Source organism: Morone saxatilis, unplaced genomic scaffold (genome assembly GCF_004916995.1).
Source record: "Morone saxatilis isolate NCDOM2014 unplaced genomic scaffold, NCSU_SB_2.0 Contig3, whole genome shotgun sequence".
NCBI classification, from domain to species: Eukaryota; Metazoa; Chordata; class Actinopteri; family Moronidae; genus Morone; species Morone saxatilis.
In genome coordinates this window covers 15367881-15372177 of record NW_023339873.1, presented here as the reverse complement: position 1 = coordinate 15372177, position 4297 = coordinate 15367881, and the positions used below count along the sequence as shown (strand labels likewise).

Below are 4297 nucleotides of genomic sequence, written 5' to 3'. Positions count from 1 at the left end.
GAAATTCATGGTCCCCAGAGGATGAATCTTACTGACTTTGGTGATCCCCTGACATTCCCTCTAGCACCACCAAGTTCATGTTCCCCTCAGGATAAAATGTTATCGTTTTGGTGACCCCCCAATTTTCCATCTACTGCCACCCTCTAATCCAAATTTCAGTGTGCCCTAATTTTAGGTTTATGACCAAACACATACAAAAACATTGAGATTCCCATCAGACTCAGTTTTGTGTTATCTGTTCATTAGCAAATATTATCATACTAACATGCTAAATGAAGACTGTAGTCATAATAAATATTATACCTGCTTAGCATCAGTGTGTTAGCATTGGAGTTTTTTAGCTCAAAGCACTGCTGTACAGCCTCACAGAGCCGCTAGCATGGATGTAAACAGTTAGTCTTGTTTGAAAAACGGATCATGTAAAAGTAATTAATCGTAATATAAAGATGTAAATATAGGATGGGCCGGAAACTGAACAGGCTATTCAGAATCACCGGAGGTGAGGTTAGGAGAAAAGACGGGTGATGTGTGCCATTTTTTTGGGATGTGGTCAAACAACTGTTTCAGTCCTCAATGCATTTGTATCTCTAATAAAAGCTCAACTCAGGGGTAAGGACACAATGTAGAGCATACCCAAGGGCATGTGCAGTGAATGGACTAGTTTCAGTATATAGTTTGTGAAAAGTTAAGTACCAAAGGAGGTAAAGGTTCAGAGAGAGTGTAAAGGATGACAAAAAATTTTTGAGGCAAATAATATTGAATGAAATAGCCAATTATATCCATATTCCGCATTTACATTTTGTAAAATAGGACATTAAGCAGGGATGACCCATATTCACACAGAGAGTTCATTGATAGTGACATATCTTGGGGTATTTTAAATGTCACATAACTCGCAGCAATGCGTCATGTGTAGGCTTTCACTCAAACCTCTGTATGAAGAATTGCAAGTTGGAAATCACAGAGCACTGCGATTTTGAGAAAGTAAAAAATCAAAGAGCTTGTCTGTCATTTTCTCTCTGCGCCGAATGAGTAAGAAAAGGCCCCAGGATTGGAAGTGTATGGTGAAACATGATGTCCGTGCCCAACAATGCGGGCTGTCAGTTCTTCAAGGGCAGACATCTGCGCAGGAGTGCACATCAGTCTTGTGTTAATATTGACAGGAGGAAACAAAAAATGAGAGGTCGAGACAGGAGGAGAAAGAGCGGGGGAGGAAAGGAGAGTCTGGACACTCAGATGTAGTGACAGAAAAAGAGATGGAGAAGATGAAAGGCAAGAAAGTGAGAGGGCAGATATGAAAAGAATAAAGCAGCTGAATAGATGGACGTAGATTTAAAGTGTCAGTGCCCTGAAAATGACTGTTCTCGTGTTTTTTGGTCTAACGCAGTGGCACAGTGCTGTGGATATTAGCCTTCTGAGGACGTGACCTCTTTTCTCCATCATCTTGGGCAGCTTTGTTTGCAGTATCCAAGCCACAGCAAAGGGGATTTGAGGATAGGACAGTTGCATCAACCGAGCGCATACATCATTCTGTCACCTGACATATTGGCACTGATTCTCCCGGATGGGAAAATGGACAAGAAAACTAGTTTGTCCTGCCCTGAAGCGAGGAGCGTGGACATAAATGCACAGTAAAAGCTATAGTCGCTATCTACTCCAAACACCTTACATAATGACATTGTAAAAACAACACCTCTAGTGTCCTGGGGCTTTTATGGGATGTTCTATTGATGCTGACACATCACTAGAAAAACACACTCTTAACTCAGGAAGTATGCCCATCCATGCAGTGTAACAATATGTATACTAAGGGCTAGAGTCAGGAGAGTAGGGAAATGCAGCACTGACCAACACTCTGTTTAATTAAAGATCCTCTTGGCTCTCACAAGTACTTTGAAAATTTGACGCTGTGCTGATAGAGACGTATGCTCAGCCTGGACCAATGGTACGAGCCTAACTCTTCTCTCTTGGGTCTAATTTATTGATGCGCTGAGCCTGTGCAAGCTTTACTGTATGCACATGTGCTTATGAAAGCTCTGATTTATATTTTTTTAGCCCAGGCCTCAGCGTGTCTCTCCCAGGGACAAAGCGCCAACAATTTTTAACCTCAGATTCCTTTATGATATCAATCTGCACCGACTCTGCTGCCCTCCTCTGTCACCCAGCATGGGTGCTGTTTCAGCCCAGAGAGGGGAATCGTGGCATGCTGTCCTAATTTGGGCTCAGAGCCTGTTTTAATCCTTGGTGCTTGACGTCTCATGGCCGGTGGCGAGGCTAAGCTGGTAATGCACACTGTCCCCTCCTTCAGCTGACATGAACATGACACGAGCACTCCTGAAAACAATCACAAACACAGCAGGCAGCGTGACAATGATGTACCGCCTACACCTGCGTGCTGCATTTATGGAGTCCCGATCACTTCCTGTCCTGTCAGTGTACATGTACAAGAGTGCACTGTGAGCCTGTAAGAGCACGAAAGCAAGATGGGCGACATTAGACGGCCTCCAAAAAACAAACGACTTCAAAAGTCGCCGGAGTGTACACATCATCCTCACTAAAGCAGATGTCCAGCTGTGTGTGTGTGTGTGTGTGTGCGTGTGTGTGTTCATGCACCAAAGAGACCTTCTCTGTCACCTCTTCTACCCTTTCCCTCCTCCTCCTTCTTGAATATCAATGAGTAACTTGAGACACAAACACATGCTCGTTTAAGAATTGCAGAGCCCCAGTTATATCATCATCAGACTTATGAAACAAATGATTCAAAACACTAACACAGAGAATGCAGCTTGAGTCAAAATCATCCTGTTGATCTGATCTAAGTCCTTTGTGTTGATCATTTACAGTATATTTCTGGATAACATCAGGTGCAGTCACCACTCTTAAGCAAGTGCATGAATGTTGTGATTCTGCAATGGCGATACTAAAGCACTGGACTAAAACTAAAATCTATACACTTCTTAAAACACCTTAGCCTTCTCACTGGGGATTTAGCATCCAGAGAGACTTCAATACAGAGCAGATTTCTTGTTTCTTAATGTTTAACTCAAACATCGCACGGTTCAAACATTGCCTCCCACACTTATGCAAGCTCTCGTACAACAGGTTTGCTAATGATTACATTTACCGATTGAAAGTAAACGTTGCTAACAAAAACATGTCACATGTCAGTCTCCTCTCCTGTGCCTGTTTTCCCACAGCATCCCTCTACTTGAATCCTCATGAACCAGAAAGATCACCTCAGAACTCAGCCTACACACACACACACACTAACTACACAATGGTAAAACAGGAAGCCTCTGTCCACAGTGCCCATGGCAATGGCACAGTCTGTATTTGTCAAGTGTGATCCATCTCGAGAAAGACATTTTAGGGATTGTTCCTTGAAATAGCGGTTGAGGACAGAAGCGACAGAGACACCGACAGGGGGGATGTGGGGATTTTGAGGAGGGGGGGTGAGCAGAAGGTGAAGGCTCCTTATTTGAGATGCAGTCAGTTCATCACTGAATACATCCAGCACCCCTCTGTTGTCTTCCCTTTTTCTCCCTGTCTCCCCCACATCAGCACCTGGCTGCACTGCATTCTGCTCACAGCCTCTCCACCTCCTTCTTCTCTCCCTCCACCACGGCTGATGCCCACCGACGGTATACACTAGACAGCTCTTTATCAATGACGTTAAGCTTCTCCCCCCCCCCCCCCCCCAACACCCTCTTTACCCCACTCTCCTCACCGTGGAGAGCAGAAACATGGCTCTGGTAGGGATAAATCATTGTTAGAAGAGGGGGGGAAAAAATCGGTCATCCCCCTTACCTTGCCGTCTAGTGAAGAGGAGAGCCTCTCTCCTCCAGGAAGGATTGGAAGCCAGGAGTGCGCACACACACGCTCACATACACTATTGTACACCGCTCACTCACATTCACACACACATGCACTCACACACGGACATACACGCTCTCTCTCATACACACCACGACGAGGAGGGCTGGCTCTCAAGCAAGCGCACACTGCAGGCTGCCGCTTGCCTGGGAAAGCCTGATGCGTTCCTCCCTCCAGGCAGAAGCACACACTGCCATCTCAAAGGCTCTTTGTTGGGGCTGATTCATCCCCGGCTCCGTGGCTGAGTGCTGGTCCGCTTAGCCGTGCCTGCTCCTGGGGACACAGGGTGACCGTACAAAGGGGGGACAAAGCCATGAAGAGGAAAGGCAGCATCCAGGAGGAGAGAATATCACGGCCCCATACAGCTCCTTCCATCCCCCCCCTCTCCCTCTCCTTCTCTGGCTCGCTCTCTCTCTCTCTCTCT

General features: G+C 45.8%; 1 protein-coding gene across 1 annotated transcript in view; it reads right to left on the bottom strand.

Moving 5' to 3' along the window:
- LOC118337064 (serine/threonine-protein kinase PAK 6) overlaps positions 1-4247 on the bottom strand; it is a 16581-nt gene extending 12334 nt beyond the window's left edge. The window contains 1 exon segment of the mRNA XM_035673897.1: positions 3808-4247. The gene's annotated coding sequence lies outside the window, so the exon portion shown is untranslated.
- Positions 4248-4297: the final 50 nt, after the last annotated feature.